The following is a 19704-nucleotide window of genomic DNA, read 5'->3' as shown; positions in this document are numbered from 1 at the left end:
GGTTTGGTAGAGATATAGAAGGCGTGGGAGCAAGTTCATTTTAACACAGTGGATCTTGCCTATCCACGAAATTTTGTGAGTGGCCCATCTCTTAATGTCCCCTCTCAAGGTGTGCATCAGACCGGGATAGTTTGCTTGGTAGAGTGTACTATATGATTTAGTGACATTGATGACTAGATATTTAACGTTTTTCTGTTGCCAATTGAAGTTAAAGTTTATGGTAATCAGTTTCTCTAAATGTTTGGGGAGATTTATATTTAGGGCATCTGATTTGGACTGGTTAATTTTGAATCCGGAGGCCCTGTTGAACCTTCCCAACAAATCGAACAAGTTTGGTAGAGAGGTAAGTGGCTTAGATATTGTCAGAAAAACATCATCCGCATACAGTGCCACCTTATGCGACTGGCTTCCGATGTCAATACCCGTGATGTCTTTGCTGGCTCGTATCTGGGCAGCCAATGGCTCCATACACAGTGCAAAGAGGAGGGGGGAGAGCGGGCATCCCTGTCTCGTTCCACTCTTAATTTGGAAGGGATCTGAAGCAAATCCCTGGTGGGTGACCCTTGCCGACGGGCCGAATAGAGAGCACGAATAGCTTTTATCAATTTCTCTCCCATCCCAAATGCTCCAAGTGTGGCCTCTAGGTATGGCCAGTCTATCCTATCAAACGCTTTTTCTGCATCCAGACTGAGCGCCATAATTGGTATTGATTTGGAATTGGCTACTTCTATCAGATCAATAATTCGTCGGGTGTTATCTGATGCTTGTCGTCCCGGGATAAACCTGACTTGATCTGGGTGCACCAGTCTGGGTAGGATGAGACTCAATCTGTTGGCCAGTAGTTTAGTGTAGACGGACGTTCACAGAGGTACACACTTGGAGTCGTTTATAATGTGAAATTATAATAAGGCTTTATTGTGCCTTTTTCTTTTCATCAGGAAATTCATCCAAACAGGGGGGGGAACAAAGCTTCTATTCACTTGGGAGTATTTCTAGTGAAACACTATGCAATAATTCACATCTCCCTTAGTCAAGCAGTTCTCGCAGCCCCAAAACATATAACATGAAATAAACAGATATAAGCAGTCTCTTAAGAATAAAAGTCTTATCTGTTTCTTGGAGGGAAAATCTCACTTCCTGGTTCAGCTTCAGGTGCAGTAGTTTTCCCTGTGTCTTGAAATCAGCTCTGCTGTGCAGAGCTCAAGACTGGTCAGCTCCAAGGGTCAGCTCTGAGTCAGAGCTAAGGAGAGAGTCACTTCCTGTCTGAACAGACAGGTTTTTGTAAACAATCTAATCAGGCAGGGGGTGTTTAGTAATTAACTACCAGAGGTTAACCACCACACTGCTGGATTAAAGGCACATTACTGAACAGGGATAAGTCCCCTGTTACATACCTCCCCTGTTTGTGGGAAGCTCGGGCTTACCACGGCCAAAGCCCATCCTTCCACTCTCATTCTAGATATCTCTGTGACTTGAATGAGAGTGGATGGAGGAAGAGAACCCTCAGTCCTGTTGGGATTGGAGCCCTTTCTCCAGTTTATTCGTGTCTCCTCCTGAAGGTGTTTGAGATCAGCACCCCTCAGTCGCTCGAGGAGGACTTTCTCCAAGTATAGTCTCTTTTCTGCATGCGCGGTCATGAGATTTCCCTTGCGTCGGGTGCTCGTCCCATTGTATGCATACTGCATAGCAGCAGTTGCAGTGCATTTAAAAACAGCCCCTTTTAGATTAAGTTGCAATTCCACACCCACTTCCAGAAAATGTCCCATCTTTTCAGCTTCATCAGCTAAGGATTCTTCTGGTTTTAATTCAGCACGTGTACCTTCTTTTGTTGCCTGCTGGGTGGCTGAAGGTTTTGCTAGTGCTTGTTTAGGTGGTTCAAATTTTGCAACCTTGTCTTTTAGATGAACGGTATTCCCAGCTCTCACTGTACCCTTGTCTTCATGGGTTTTTGAGGCTGTGGGATACTGACGCTTAGTCAGGGTCAATACTTGTCCTTGTAGGACTGTAATCTCATCCGCGAGAGATCCCTGTTTTTTGAGTGCATCTTGCAAGTCTCTTCTCAGGGAATTTATGTGCATGCTTTGCTTTCTCTGAGCTTGCCTCCACATTTGTATTGCATTGTGAAACACTATGAACTTCTTTGCTTGGGCCACAGTTACTTGTTTCAGTTTCTGGACCTTCTTGTGCTCCCTTTTGTGCCTCATCACCTGGGTTCTAAGCTTGGCTTTTAGTGTTGCTTTGGTGATGCTCAGGGTAGCCTTCAGTTTCTCATACTGCTTTGCGGGGACATACTGGGTCATCAGACGTTCCTGCAGCACTTGAATTTCTTTAGCAGCCTGCAGTTTTTCTTCCTGCAGCGTTTGCTGCTTCTCCTCAGCATACTGGATGTGAGTACGCAGACCTTGCACTTGGTTCTGCAGTCGGTGCTCTGCTTCAAACTTTTCCTTGACTTCTTCTGTCAACTGAAAATTTTCTTCTTTCAGTTTTAAGTTTTCTGGTTTTTATCTTGAATTTTCTCTTTTTTCAGTCTCTGTATTCTTCAGGGCTTCTTTGCAGTCCTCCTTCCATTTACGCACATCTGCTTTGAGAATGACAATCTGCTGGCGTGAGACTTCCTTCTCTAGGTTGAGGGTCTGAAGCTCCTTCTGAGCGACTTTGAGATCTATATCAAGATTACCAATAGTTTCTTTAGCAATGTCCAGCTCCTCAGTGAGCCTGTGTAGTTCCTTTCTGGAAACTTCCAGGTCTTTGCGGCAGCTGTTGGTCTCATGATTTGAGGCATCCAGTGCTCTGCGGAGTGTCTGAACCTCTTTCTGAGATACGTCCACTTCTATCCGGACACTGTTGACCTCCTGTTGTGAGGCATTCAACTCTATGCGCAGAGTGGGAACCTCTTGCTGGAAGACTGTCATCTGCTTCAGTGCCTCCTCATACTTCCGCTTTAGCGTAGCCACCATTTTGTCAGATTGGCTCTGCTTTACATCCATGGCGGAAATAGTAGCCTTTGCAGTATCTAGCTCAGTCTTTAGATCCTCCAATTCGGTCTTGGCCGCAGAGTAAATTGCGAGCACAGTCTTCTGTAGCTCAGCATTATTTTTTTTTCCCTTTCCAATTCTTCACAGAGCAGATCACAGTCATGCCTGGCAATTTTCAGGGCGTCTTCAGGGCTGGTCAAGGGATCGTCACTCACTGGTTCCGGCTCCACTTCCCTGGGATGGTTGGTTGAGGGTTCCTTACTGTTGGCACCGGACAGACACTTCTTTGGGGTACACGACTTCTGCCTTGGGCCCTCTGGATATTCGGTTAACCATGGGACGAATTCTCCATTTTTTCTAGGCTGCAGAGCAACTTGGTCCCCCTTTTTCTCCACAGGATCTGCGGACGCGTCTGTTACTTCCACGGTAAGTGAAGAACCGCTTTTCTTTTTCTTCCTTTTTGATTTGGATGACACCGTCCCTTCAGGGATACTGGGGTCTCCATCTTCATTTGAAGTTTTAGCAGCTTCATTATATACACCAGGCTTTTCTTGCAGCTGCTTTAGCTGACAGAAATATTCGGTGATCCACTGCTCCCGCTCTTTCTCCTGCTGATCATATTCATCAAAGGGAGCGGTCTTTTCGGTTCGAGTCGAGTTCAGACACCCCCACCATTCTTGGGGTGTTTTGTGGGTGTGACTCGGTTCGGGTTCCCCGTTAAAGAGATGTCTTCCTCTTTATTGGACTGGAAGGGCCACTCTTCCGTGGGGTAGGGTTCATTACAGGAACGCTGCATCTTGTCCTCCATTTTTAGGCTATCAGGTGTAATTTTCTTCCTGACCTCAGGAGGCGCTATTGCAGCTGTTGCCACTGTATTTGCTAGAACCCCCAATTGTGGTAGTCCTACAGATGGGCATATTTTGCTTGTAGAGGTCTTAGCTCTCACAGGCATCTCTGTAGACTTTTCTTTCTTGGGTAAATTTTTTTTTTTTTCCCTCCAATATCAGCAGTACTGTGCATGCATTTTCTTTTATCAGGTATACAAAATGTGCAGTTGCTAGGTTAAAAAAAAGTCTATTTGCTATACACCATTTATTTGCTAGGTGCAATCCCTCCGCTTCAGCAACAGAATTTGGTTTTCTGCCTGAATTCAGTAATTTTAAGTCTCATCTTTGGGTATTATGGCATTCACACTTCACACTTTGGGTGTCTGTTTTGCTCCCAAGATAATAGGCATACTTTTTTTTACTTGCAGAAAAAAAAACATTCTTTGCAGTGGACTCAACACTCAGCAATTGGCTTTGAAAAACCTTTTCCTTTATAGGGCAATTTTACACTCAGCATTTGTTTGCTTAAAATTCCCCTGCTTCAGCACAGTCTTGTATCAATTTTCACACTTTTCTGCATATACTCCATTCACAGCTGGTAGCCTTATGCGGTGTGGCAACCTTTATTTGCAAAATAAGTACCACTCGTGGGTCACCATCTGCATTCACTGCTTCAGCGAAACTTTTGAAAACAACAAACACCTATCCCTTTTAAGGGCTGACTCACTTCTTGAACCCTGACTATGACTAGAAGGCAAAATCCCTATTTCAATGACCGTATTACACTTTGTGATAGGTAATTAAAGGTTTACCTGCTTCAGCAGTCTCTCTCCTCTTGGGATTGGGGCAAAGAGTCCATCTGTGTTTTTGTAAGTTTCAGGGCAGTGTAAGTTTCAGTGGTGTGTGTCCCTTTAAATCTGATCTCTGCTGCATGAGAGGTTTTTTTTTTTTTTTTTTCTCTCTCGACTGTTTGTAGGCAAAAAGCATAAAAAAAATTTTCACACGAAACGCTTCGGTCCTTTTTAACTACAAAGACACCTCTTGTCCCACCTCGGACACCAAATGTAGATGGACGTTCACGGAGGTACACACTTGGAGTCGTTTATAATGTGAAATTATAATAAGGCTTTATTGTACCTTTTTCTTTTCATCAGGAAATTCATCCAAACAGGGGGGGGGGGGGGAACAAAGCTTCTATTCACTTGGGAGCATTTCTAGTGAAACACTATGCAATAATTCACATCTCCCTTAGTCAAGCAGTTCTCGCAGCCCCAAAACATATAACATGAAATAAACAGATATAAGCAGTCTCTTAAGAATAAAAGTCTTATCTGTTTCTTGGAGGGAAAATCTCACTTCCTGGTTCAGCTTCAGGTGCAGTAGTTTTCCCTGTGTCTTGAAATCAGCTCTGCTGTGCAGAGCTCAAGACTGGTCAGCTCCAAGGGTCAGCTCTGAGTCAGAGCTAAGGAGAGAGTCACTTCCTGTCTGAACAGACAGGTTTTTTTAAACAATCTAATCAGGCAGGGGGTGTTTAGTAATTAACTAACAGAGGTTAACCACCACACTGCTGGATTAAAGGCACATTACTGAACAGGGATAAGTCCCCTGTTACATTAAGCATACATTTTATGTCCAAATTAATCAGGGATATTGGTCTGTAGCTTCTACAGTCGTGGGGGTCTTTCCCTTGTTTATGGATTACCGAGATGGACGCTTGGAGCATATGTTGGGGGAAGGGGGTACCTCCAAGGACTTGGTTATACATACGGAGGAGATATGGGGTTAAATGTTTCCTACATTTTTTATAGTAGAGATTCGAGTAGCCGTCGGGACCCGGGGCTTTAGAGGGTTTTAGGTTTTTGATCACCTCTGTTAATTCCTCCATTGTGAAGTCACTACCCATTACCTCTCTATCCGACTCACTCAGACCCGGTAGGTTCGAGCTCTTTAAGAAGTCATTTAGGGCCCTGGTCGTTCCGGCAGATCGGGACACTTGTCATACAGTTTTTTTTGGCCGCTAAGTTAATCAATACCCCCCTCAGTGTTGCTTTATGTGCCTCCCAGAGGGTTATGTGAGAGCCAACGCTGCCTTCATTCTCTTTAAAGAAATACTTTATTGCCTCTCCGATCTTCCCTTGCAAGTCGGGGATCTTTAAGAGGGATTCTTTTAGTTTCCAAATTGCTCCCGGCCTGTCCAGTCCTATCTGTGTGCACCTTAGCTCTATGGGTGCGTGATCTGACCAAGAAATATCATTGATCCCGGCGATCACTGGGACCAGTCTACTAGAGACAAAGAAGTAGTCGATTCTGCTGAATGAGTCATGTGGGTGGGAGTAAAAAGTGTAATTTTTGTCTATAGGATGTATCTCTCTCCAGACATCGACTAATTGCGGCACAATTCGAACACTTGCTGCATTTATTCAGTATCGTCCCAAGAATGCACTGCCCTATGGCAGTACTAACACCTCTTTAAATGGGTGTATCAAATTGGATAATCGTGAGTGTTTGCCGACAAACAGTAATTCTACCTGAACCTCCTGCAGCTCACACAGAGCTTAGCTCATCCTTATATACTGTACACTCACGATTATCCAATTTGATACACCCATTTAAAGAGGTGTTAGTACTGCCATAGGGCAGTGCATTCTTGGGACGATACTTTGTACAGTCAGCCCCTATGGGGGAAATACACACAAATTGACTGATCTCCCCACGAACGGGATATTTAGAACATCACGTGGGTTATTACTTTGTCCTGAATAAACGCAGCAAGTGTTCGAATTGTGCCACAATATCTAACTTAGCCTAAACATATGACGCCACCTGGCTCCTACTTACCTATGAGTATTATGGTAAAAACTTTATAACTGTAACTTGAAAGTACAGACAACAACACAATCCCGTTTCTGACGCATGCGCGGTCTGATTCTCAACGGAGAACATCACGTGGGATACTATTTTGTCCTGAATAAACGCAGCCAATGTTCTGAGTGTGCCACAATATCTAACTTAGCCTAAATACATGACGCCACCTGGCTCCTACTTACCCAAGAACATCAGAATAAAAACTTTGTAATTGTGACTCCAAAGTACAGGCAACAACACAGCCCTGTTTCTGACGCATGCGCAGTCCGAATCTCAACGAAGAGATAACCAGGACCTGTGCGCTGCTCATAGCTCCACTTTCACGCATGCGCAGTTAACCCCAAAAGGGGATTTACACGCAGGGATCTTAACAACTAAGGATACATTAGGACCTGCGCTCCGTTCACCAAATACATGTTAAAATCATGCTATAACTATCCTTACCTGTTAGGCTGCTAGTCACGAACATCATTCAGTAAGACAAAAGTAGTGTCATGGCTCCGCCCTCACGCATGTGCAGCAAACCCCAATAGGGGATATACACGCTGTATGACCAACATTCTGTACAACTGGGATGTTATGAATATTGAATAGTGGACAACAACACTACACTGTCCACATATATATATGCTGCCAGTGTACTTGCTATCAAGCTTCAACATAGAACGCCATCCTGCTTCTACTACTACTACTCCTAATTAAAAGCAGTTCTGACAATTGAATATCCACGAAGTAGAGATCATTTATGCCCATAACCTGACCCGCTCATGAAGGGGACTTTATACATAACCCTTGACAAACTGCCAGGCATCTCTTACCTGTATGTAGAACAGACTTTTGGTTTCTGCATATAACGGACACCTAGGTGGTGGGCAGGGATACCGGGAGTTTTAAACATATTCCAACATTCACAATGGAGTTAAGATCTCCTGTACCCAGAACCTGACCCACTCACAAGGGGAAATGTGTATAACTATCTGACTAAACTTATAGCCCCCCTACCTGCACACAAGACAGGTGTCTGTCTATTTGTTTATACTAAGGATACTGGGACTTTGGGCAGGGACACAGGGATTTGAATAACAGATAATCATTGATCTGACCACTATATATACCACACTACAACAAATTGGGTAATTACATAAGAGCTAAAGGAGACGTATGGTAGATACTGAATAGACCTTAGGTGTCTATTTTTTACTCAGTATATTAAACCACAATATATACTGTTTTAATTACAGTATGATTTATTAAAATAAACTAAAAAGGACATTATTTACCTTTTTCACCCCTGACCGTTTATTACATAAAGGTCTGCGGTGCGCCTACTAAAGGGACTCTTTAGTGTATTGCCTTTGATACACCCATCTAGTCAATCACTCTAAAGCCTGGAAAAATAATATCCCCTATGGGCAGTTTTTCGGATCCGAAGAAACTGTACCAAAGAGACTGACTTTGAAGATCAAGCGTTACTGCTTCGTAATAAATTTCAACAAAAAGGCTATAGGAGTGAAAGACTTGAAGAAACCCTCAAAAAAGTAAGAGAACAAGAGAGACATGTTCTTGTAGAAACAAAAATCATAGAGAAAAAAAAAAGAATGTGATGATGCTAATTGTCTTTTTGTTACAAAATACAATGGGGAAGCAAAAAAAATAAAGAAAATATTTGAAAAATATTGGCCGATCATTTTGAATGATCAAGTCCTAGGAAATAAAATAAATGAATACCCTAAGATTATATTCAAACGTGCTAAGAACCTGAAAAACATATTGGCCCCTAGTAAGTTATGCAAGGAGAAACCAACACTCATAGATAATCTCCCCTTAAAAGACACCTGGCTTCCTGTGAGACCATTGGGTTGCTATAAATGTGGCCGAACAAATTGTTTGACTTGCAAACACCTTAAAAACAAAAGTAAAACATTGAATTCACATGTAACCGATGAAGAATTTTCTATTAAAGAGTTTATCAATTGTAATGCAATATATGTTATTTATTTTTTGAGTTGCTCATGAAGTTTACAATACATTGGTCGCACTAAAAGGAGTTTGAAGGAACCTTTTGTTGAACACAGGAGGAACATCATAAAAGGCTTTTTAGGCCATGGTGAACCTAGACATTTTTTTAATGCCCACAATAAAAATATCAATGATCTTTCTATAATATGGATTGAACATATCAAAGTAGATGATCATAGAGGGGATAGATTATTGTGGCTACGTAAGCAAGAAACATATTGTATTTTTAAATTACAGACAATGAAACCAGATGGTCTTAATGAAGACCTAGATCTTTTAGCTTTTCAATAATATATTTCAAATTGTTTATATTATACTATTTAATTATATATTGGTCCTTTATTGTGTTTATATGGTCTTTCCTCCGATATCATTTATCTTGTATTAAATATTTGTGTTTTTAATGTATGCATATAACTGTCTATTATATATATATATATATATCCTTTTTTAGAACAAATATTTTAATTCCCTGTTTACTAGTGTTTCTCACATATTGAACTATACATATATATTTATACATATCTGATAATGTGTATATCAGGGTGGACTCCATTTTGACTGCCATATAACCATTTTATACTAACACTGCCATTATGCTTTTTAGTCTGATATTAGCTAATCTTTTTACTCACTTAATGTTGGCTGCACTTATGAACTATCTATGTTCAGACATAGTTCCGGAATGAAGTAACAGGAAGTATTGGCCAAGAAGGCAAAAACTGAGATTTATGTACGGTCTCAGCACTTCAAGCATGAATTATGAGCTGTGCCCCTGTGCCCCAGTCTGGACAAACTATGAGTTCCCAAAATGTAACTTTCCATCTGTCACTTTAGAGATAAGCATAGAATAAGGGAAGTAAAGCTTGGCACGTATTCACTTTTGTTTGCTTGTCTATAAAACCTGACTGTAACCGTTTAATAAACAGGAGAGGTTTTTGACAACGCTCACTGGTGTCCGACTCAATTACTTCTCTTCCGAGCTGCTCGTCTCCTTTTCCAGCGCCCTAACAGTGGGGAAAAGGCATCCCGGGGGATGAGAAATCTATCGGAGTACTGGAGAAGATTCCTACGTATATGGAGTATAGAATAATTATTAACAATACAGTATATCTTTCTTGTGCTTGTATAAATCCTCTTTGTAGCTTTTGTGACATGAACCAAATACTGGGTGTTGATCGTTAGGTGCTTATCCCTTTAATTTAACAATTACCTTTAGCTAACCATCAAGCTAATTACCTTTTTATCAACCAAATTTAATTAATTAATTTAGGGTATAAAACACCATTAGTTTTCACCCCCAGTATCCCTGCCGAAGACATTCTATTGGTGAAACGCGTAGGAGGAGGAGTTACAGTGGGTCACGTTCTAGTTGGGCGGATACACACTTGCTCTTGTGTGCTCCCAGATACGTAGCAGCCCTAATTTTTTCTGAGCCTGCATGAATAAGACAACAGCCGCAAGTCTTCGTGGTGTGGCAAGCACCAGCGTCATACCGGTTGCGACGCTGGAGCCCTTCAGCCTGACGTCATTTCCTGTGAGGAGGTAACCAGCACCAGCCAGCCATTGGAGTTAGCAGCTTTGAAGCAAGGGAGCAAGCCGACTGAGGCAAACACCCCTGGAGACGCTCCCCAGCACAGCAGCAGCAATAATCTGGCATCTATTTGGCAAGCTGAGTTTCAACTTTCATCCTTAAAAACACCACAGGCTCATTTTGGAGTTTTATTTACAGACTACATCTCTACATCAGGCGTATCGGCACCATTCTTATACTCAGCAGGCAAAACTTTTCGTTTTTTATTGCAGTCTATCTATTGTCATTTTGCATTGCAGTCTATTTATTTTTGTTTTGTATTTTTGCATTGTGTGCTTTTATATCTTTCACCCTAACTATAAACTACTTTTTGCCAAACTTTTGCGCCTTTTCTCCTTTTTTATTTTGATGCTACTTCTACACTAAGGATTGGTTATCCTTAGTATTTTTTAAGGCAGCATTTGATGTTTGGCAAACCACAAGGACACTTACCTCAACAAATCTTTTTCGAATGGAACTAATTACCCACATTTTTTTTACCATTATCAGTCTGCTTTTCACCCACTTAGTAACTCTCTTTGGTTCATGTCACACACATTCATGTGTTAAATATTCATTCTGTCATTGTATTTATTCTTATATATTTATTTATATTTTTCTACTATTTGTTTATATTCTTTTTAGCCTTCCACTATTGTTCAAATTGTTTTTATTTTTACATAGGACCATTTATTCTTACCATATTTCGAGTTAACTATTTTCAGGGTCCCTTTTATCAGCGCACCATTCTTTTTCTCTTTCTATACTCTATATCATGTTCCTTTAATAGCTCCCGAGAGCAGCAAGGGCTGACCATCTATTTCATAGGTTACACTTTGAAATGAAAATGCACATGAGGGGGTTAAGTATCGTTTTATTAACGACATACAGTATACATATGCAGTAATGATGTAACAAGTGGTCCCACCTCTCACCTCGGAACCTTTCCCACTGATGGTTACACTTGCACACCTCTATGGCAGAGATTCCTGTTACACATGCGCTGGCGTTACCTCCCCACAAGCACATTGCCAGGCTGAGGGAGGTGTTCCTATGGGAATCTGAGGCCAAAATCTATGGTCAGAGTCCAGGAGACACACACACAACTTTATTTTATATTTGTAACTCTAACCCAGAATGAAAAGTATTTAGCTGAGGGGGTCACGGGACTGTGGGGGCATTAGACTGTAGAAGCCCCTCACTCACCTCTGGGTTTTTATTTGGGCTAGTTCTGTTTTGGCGGAAAAGGTGAGCTTTGTGTTACCAAGCAGATTTGGGACAGGTGTCAGATGATTGGCTGAGGAGCAAGTAGTGGGCAGAGTACTGTGATTGGACAGGCTGGAGGGAGGGCTTGGATAGGGAGTTTGTGCGAGAAAATGAAAGGTATGATATATAGTTAGGCAGAGCAGAAGCACATTAACTGAGGTTAGGGAACATTGGCTGCTCCACTCCCCTCCCTATGATTATAATTATATATATATATATATATATATATAGAATCCAATGCACAGCCGGCACACCATATGCAAGTAAATAAGTTTTGGTGCTTATCCCATAAAGCAGTAACAGACCATACGATACCGGTTGCAACACGACATCAAGGGACAGCACGCAGGTAGTAAATCATGAATTTTCTATATTTAATAGAAGACACAAAAAACGACGTTTCGGTCCCCCAGTGGGACCTATCTCAAGGTGGTGCACCTTGAGACCTGCCTGAGACATGCAGATGAGCATACAGATATATATGCATATTTGCTTTCCTGTGGAGGGTTTTTGTCACTTTTTTTACTCACCATAACTTAACTCAGTATTATATATATATATATATACATTGTTCGACAAATCACCCAAAAATCTACTCGCCCAACCAAAAAATCTACTCGCCACCTAGTCCTGCCCCCAGTCCCGCCCCCAGTCCTGCCCCTAGTCCCGCCCCCAACCCCGCTTTAAAATAAAATATATAAATAAAATACATTTAATAAATTCCTAGTCAGAACAACATTCGTTTTTGACATAAATGTATTTATTGTATTACATTATACTACAATTAGTCCCTGTTACGTGTGTGTGTGTGTGTGTGTGTGTGTGTGTGTGTGTGTGTGTGTGTGTGTGTGTGTGTGTGTGTGTGTGTGTGTGTGTGTGTGTGTGTGTGTGTGTGTGTGTGTGTGTGTGTGTGTGTGTGTGTGTGTGTGTGTAAATGTCGGATCTAGAAATAAAAGCCAGGTGTGAATGACTAGTTTCCTGAAGCCCTTAGCCAGTGTCTGGACGTCCCCGCTTCACAATATCTAAAGCTGTAATCCCGCCTGGGATCTTACCTGATCCGTAGTCCCTCAATGTCCAGGTACCCTCATTCCCGCAATGTTATACATTGGAGGGGATGTGTTCCCTACCTGTCTTCTGGGTTAGAGGGGATTCCGATGTCTTCCGTGTGAAGCTTGAGTCAGGTCTGGAAGAAAGCAGTATAGGTTATTTCGGTGTAATATAGGGCAGTTAAGATATATAGGGTAAATAAGAGATCCAGAGTGTGTGAGAGAGAGAGTGTGGGTGAGAGACACAGAGAGAGAGACACACAGAGAGAGACACACACACAGAGAGACACAGACACAGAGAGAGACACACACAGACACACAGAGAGAGAGAGACACACACACAGAGAGAGACACACACAGACACACACAGAGAGAGAGACACACACAGACACACACAGAGAGAGACACACACAGACACAGAGAGAGAGAGAGACACACACACACAGACACACAGAGAGAGAGAGACACACACACACACAGAGAGAGACACACACACACACACAGAGAGAGAGAGAGACACAGACACACACACACAGAGAGAGAGAGAGAGAGAGAGAGAGAGAGACACACACACAGAGAGAGAGAGAGAGAGAGAGAGACACAAAGAGAGAGAGTGAGAGACACAGAGAGAGAGAGTGAGAGACACAGAGAGAGAGAGTGAGAGACACAGAGAGAGAGAGTGAGAGACACAGAGAGAGAGAGAGAGAGAGAGACACACACACAGAGAGAGAGAGAGAGAGAGAGACACAGAGAGAGAGAGAGACACACACAGAAAGAATGAGAGAGCATGACAGGGAGAGGGACAGGGTGAGAGAGAGAGGGTGACAGGGTGAGAGAGAGAGGGCGACAGGGTGAGAGAGAGAGATGGCGACAGAGTGAGAGAGAGGGCGACAGGGTGAGTGGGTGAGGGTGACAGGGTAAGAGAGAGGGTGAGGTTGACAGGGTGAGAGAGAGAGAGGGCGACAGGGTGTGTGAGAGAGAGAGAGGGCGACACGGTGAGAGAGGGTGAGGGTGACGGGGTAAGAGAGAGGGTAAGGGTGACGGTAAGAGAGAGGGTGAGAGTGACAGGGTAAGAGAGAGGGTGAGAGTGACAGGGTAAGAGAGAGGGTGAGGGTTACAGGGTAAGAGAGGGGGTGAGGGTGACAGGGAAAGAGAGAGGGTGAGGGTTACAGGGTAAGAGAGAGGGTGAGGGCGACAGGGTGAGAGAGAGAGGGTGACAGGGTGAGAGAGAGAGGGCGACAGGGTGAGAGAGAGAGGGTGAAGGTGACAGGGTAAGAGAGAGGGTGAGGTTGACTGGGTAAGAGAGAGGGTAAGGGTGACAGCGTAAGAGAGAGGGTGAGGGTGACAGGGTAAGAGAGAGAGTGAGGGCGACAGGGTGAGAGAGAGAGGGCGACAGGGTGTGAGAGAGAGGGCGAGAGAGAGAGGGCGACACAGGGCGAGGGCGACACAGGGAGAGGGCGACACAGGGAGAGGGTGACACACAGACACAGACTCACAGATACACACATACTCAGACACACACACACACACAGACACTCACTCACAGACACACACAGACACACACACACAGACAGAGACACTCACACTCAGACACACAGACACACACACTGGGTGGGTATTGATTGGAAGGAAGGTGGCCCACCTGTTCATCCAGGCCTTCTCCTCCACATGCCAGCTGCGGGCTGAGGGTCAGGCAGCCAGGCGGGGGGGGAGGGGTCGGGCAGCCAGGCAGGGGGGGGGGGGGTCGGGCAGCCAATCGGGGGGTCGGCAGCTAATCGGGGGTGTCGGGCAACCGGACAAGCAGGCGGGAGGTCGAGCCGTCATGCGCGGGGGTCGGGGAGCCAGGCGGGAGGATCGGGGGCGCGAAATCAAGGAGCTCCAGTCGGCTCCACCCTCGGGACACGCCTGCTTCCTCGGCTGCTCGCAGGCGGATATGCGCACTGGACCCTGATAACGTCAGGGGGCGGTCCCTCACAGAGTCCCGTCGGAGAGGAAATGACGTCAGCGGAGGCGGCTGCAGTGCAGGAAAGAGACCGGAATGAGACTGGGAGATGGAAGCGGCAGCCGGAGGACCCGTCAAGGGGTGGGGGGGCTCCTCAGGGGAGTGCGCGAATTCCCCCGCTGGGGAGAGGGGTTCAGTTAGTATTAATAATAAGTTAGGATAGTCAGTTATAGACCCTCGAGGTCAGAAGGTTGTAAAAACCGAAGTTAGATTATAGTTAATATAATACATAGTTGAGTTCTTGAAAAATGTTTTTAGCTATAGTTGTGAAAAGATAATGTCAGCACTGCCGGCCGGGGGGGCGGGTGATTGCCCCCATCCCCACCTGTTGGCATGTGCCCCTGGGGCTGGACTGCGGCCTTAAGCCACAGCCCAGTCAAAGACCTGGGAATCCGTGGTCTGGAATGTACCCCACAAACATGGACAGAAGGGTGGGAGCACCCAGAGTATGGACGGTTTTCCCAGGCAGTAAACCATAGGTCAGTTAGGGCGAAGATGGTTTTCCTTGTACATGTTACAAGGCTTTATGTTCCCTGTCACTCCCCTATGTGTTTTCCTTCCCCTTCCTCAGGTTTCCCAAAAGGAGGTATCACTGCGTCACGAGACCAGCAACACCACTACTGGCTTCTACAGAAAATCAAAGGCACGGGTAGGAGGCGAATGCACCACACTCACAAAGACTCACTATACACACAAACATGGCACTGAAGTTCATATCACAAAATGTTAAGGGATTCAATTCCCCTCAAAAGCGTAGAATCGCCTTTGCAGAATTCAAGCGTAGAAAAACAGATGTTCTCTTTCTTCAAGAGACGCATTATTGCTCCAACAAAAACCCAGGGTTCATAGACAAAAATTTTAGGAGGTTTTATCTCGCCTCAGCCAAAGAAAAGAAAAAAGGGGTTGCCATACTACTCCACAATAGAGTCCCGTTTGAGTTGGAAAAAATAAAACGTGATCCAGAAGGTAGATATATTATACTAGTGGGCCTACTACAGCAATGTAGAGTAACAATGGCATGCGTGTATGCCCCATGCGAAAAAGATCCTCAGTTCTTTGCAGAATTCTTTCTTAAGCTTCAAAAATGGGCAGCTGTAAATATAATATTAGCGGGAGACTTCAATAAGGTCCTAGACCCTCGAATAGACAGATCCTCGAGACAGGACAAAGAGAGACAAACATGGGCTACAGCACTAGTAGATGGGCTGAGGCGAGGATGTCTGGTGGACATATGGCGGGAACAGCACCCGGGCGAGCGTACCTATACATTCTATTCACACCCACACGACAGTTATAGCAGACTAGACCACTTCTTTGTGTCGAGCAGAATGGTCCCACAAATCACCGACACTCTAATCCATGACATATCATGGTCGGACCATGCATCAATCGAGCTAAGATGCACTCAAAGTAGACCGGTTAGCCCGGGAGCAAACTGGAAATTAAACGAGTCCCTGATTAAATACCTGAATTGGCACAGACAGTCAAAGACGAGATTAGGCAATTTTTTGTCACAAACACAGGCACGGTGGAATCTCACATTACACTGTGGGAGGCTCACAAGGCCACAATGCGAGGAATGCTGATTAGTCTTGCAGCGAAACGCAAAAGGCAGAGGGAAACGAAATTGACACAACTATATAAGAGGTTACATGAGCTCTCTACACTTCATAGCCGATCAGGTAGAGGGGACATTCTCAAGGAGCTGAAGGATGTAAGGATAGAACTTAACCTCCTCCTCACATCCCAGGCCGAGAGAGACCTGAGCTGGACCAAGAGGAAATTCTTTGAGAAAGCCAACAAGCCGGACACTATGCTAGCTAACAGGATTCGCAATAGGCAACCAAGTTATAATATACAGGCCATCAAAACCAAATCGGGGGAAATGTCCTCCAACCCCAAACGCATAGTGGAAGAGTTTAGGCTTTATTATGAACAGCTATATAATGGGGAGAAGGTGACACACAACCCAAAAACAAACAATTTATTACAGACCTTTTTAAAGGAAGCAGCCCTATCTAGGCTGAACAGACTGGAGCGCGAGGCAATTCAGAGTGATTTCACTCTGGAGGAACTGACCGCGGTTATCAAGAGTCTCAAACCCTCTAAGGCCCCGGGACCAGATGGGTTTTCTAATTTGTATTACAAAAAATTTATCGGGGTCCTAGCACCGCACATGCTCAAGCTATTTAACGGAGTCTTGGCGGGGGAACCCTTCTCGGACCAGATGCTCCAGGCGTCGATATCTATAATTCATAAGAAGGACAAAGATCCTACAAATTATCAAAGTTATAGGCCGATATCCTTAATCAATTCGGATGTTAAAATATACTCCAAATTATTGGCCAATAGATTGAGCGCGATCCTGCCAAGGCTTATCCACCCGGACCAGGTTGGCTTTATTAGAGATAGACAAGCGGCCGACAATACTAGAAGGATATTAGATATCATTAATTTCATTAATGCCAACGGGATCCGAGGTATAGTATTAAGTTTAGACGCGGAGAAGGCCTTTGACAGGATTGACCACGCTTGGAGCATTCGGGTTTGGAGGTAAAATTCTAATGGCAATAAAAGCATTATACACAACACCGACCGCCAGGGTGGTTCACCAGGGCTTTCCGTCAGAGTTGTTTAAAATCAAAAGCGGGACCAGACAGGGCTGCCCACTCTCGCCCTTGTTCGCCTTATGTGTGGAACCGTTAGCGGCACATATACGTCGCAGTCCTGATATTTCGGGAAAATAAAAATATGGGGTAGAGGACCCCAATCACTCGGTGCTGCAGAGCTTTGTATTAACCCACAATAATGAAATGAGTATGTCTAATTGCTTTTGAACCGGGTCACTTGATGTGAAAATGCGTGCTTGAGGCTGTATGCATGAATCCCCTACATGGCACAAGGTGGCAGAGATATGCAGAGTTGTAAGGGGGGAGTCTTGAAACCCCCCCCTGACCTCTCCAATCTCTCTGAACTAAATTGTCCTATATGCCTGGGGCAGCTCTCATGGGGCAGCAATAGTACTCACGTATATGTGAAACCACCGGCTCTGTGTGCTCCAGGCTGATATAACAAGCAGAAGAAGTGCACCTGTTCCAGTGAGGAGAGGCGATTCAGCGGGCACCACGAGGCAGAAGAAAAAAGTTGCTGAAGCTGGACTGTGCTGTATAACAAATCCTTTAATGGAGCATGATTAAAAAGAGGGGGGATGCATACCCCTGCGCCTCTAACGCGTTTCACCCGCAAATTGGGCTTTTTCAAAGAGTACATTACCCGTGTGCAGGCCATTGATATACCGGGAGTTAACCGGATGTGACGTCATCCAGCCAATGGGCTGTGAGTATGTCGCGAGCGGCATGATGGGATGCCAAGCTCACAGCCTGACGGCGCCAACACGGAGTGAACCGGAAGTGACGTCATCCAGCCAATGAGCTTATGGCCTGCCGCAAGCTGCATGATGGGATACTGAGTCCAGGCTGGATGACAATCGCGCGGCACCCCCGGGCATCAGTGTCATGCGCAGTAGGGACTGGGTGGTTAAAAATCACTTTTAACTCACTTACTCGAGTCACTTACTCGAGTCCATATGTTTATATATGATTACAATATATTTTGATAACATACTTATTCAATGTTCTTCATCTTCATCTCCCCCCCCCTCCCTTTTCCCCTTTTTTTCCCTTTTCCCTCCCCCCCCTCCCTTTCCCCTTCCCTTTCCCTCTCCCCTTCCCCCTCCTCCCCCCACCCCCCTTCCTCTCCCCCTCCCCCTCTCCCCCCTCCCCCTCCTCCTCTCCCTTCCCCTTCCCCATGTCCTTTTTCCCCTTCTTTTTCTCTTTCTTCTCCCCTCTTCCCTCTCTTTCTCCTTCCCCCCTATTTTCCATTCCCTTTCTTCCACCCCTTCCCTCTCCCCTTTTTCCCTCCCTTTTCGCCCCTCCCTCTTTTCACCTATCCCTCTCTTTCCCCCATTTTCCTCCCTCCACCCTTCTACTTCTTAAATGAGATCTGCAATGTTCACACTGGTGCATTTTATTATTTACAATGATGAATTTGATGATCAATATTATGCTGAAGCATGTAATGTTTCGTTAGTCTAGTTATACTATAGGATCGCATTGATGTCATTATATCTTTAAATTCTTTAATTGTAATTGATTAATATTTGATTGAACAATGATACTAACAAACTGTACTAATTATAATACAAATGTACTAACTGTATGTTTTAATACCATCGGAATATTAATAATCAGATATTGGAAATGCCCATTACCTTTTGCCATTACTTGTTTTTATTTTTAATTAATATTGCATTATTTTGCTTTCTACAACAATATACACATATATTCTATGGAATGTATGTTTTCAAATCTTTTGTACTTTATTAACATTATGTATTGCATTGTTATACCATATTTGATACGTAGATTGCTTAAATGTTCCTTTCAACTTTGTTTTTAACCACCCAGTCCCTACTGCGCATGACACTGATGCCCGGGGGTGCCGCGCGATTGTCATCCAGCCTGGACTCAGTATCCCATCATGCAGCTTGCGGCAGGCCATAAGCTCATTGGCTGGATGACGTCACTTCCGGTTCACTCCGTGTTGGCGCCGTCAGGCTGTGAGCTTGGCATCCCATCATGCCGCTCGCGACATACTCACAGCCCATTGGCTGGATGACGTCACATCCGGTTAACTCCCGGTATATCAATGGCCTGCACACGGGTAATGTACTCTTTGAAAAAGCCCAATTTGCGGGTGAAACGCGTTAGAGGCGCAGGGGTATGCATCCCCCCTCTTTTTAATCATGCTCCATTAAAGGATTTGTTATACAGCACAGTCCAGCTTCAGCAACTTTTTTCTTCTGCCTCGTGGTGCCCGCTGAATCGCCTCTCCTTACTGGAACAGGTGCACTTCTTCTGATATTTCGGGAGTTCAAATCCACTCTCAAGAGCATAAAGTCGCTCTATATGCAGACGACATCATATTGTCTCTGACAAAGCCGCTTACCTCTCTACCCAATCTGTTTGCTCTATTGGAAAAATTTAGCAGAATCTCCGGTTTTAAGATAAATCAATCTAAATCGGAGGCGCTGAATCTAAACATCCCAAGAGAAATTAATGGAAATTAATTT

Source organism: Ascaphus truei, chromosome 15, assembly GCF_040206685.1.
Source record: "Ascaphus truei isolate aAscTru1 chromosome 15, aAscTru1.hap1, whole genome shotgun sequence".
Classification (NCBI taxonomy): Eukaryota; Metazoa; Chordata; class Amphibia; order Anura; family Ascaphidae; genus Ascaphus; species Ascaphus truei.
This window is presented reverse-complemented; position numbering follows the sequence as displayed.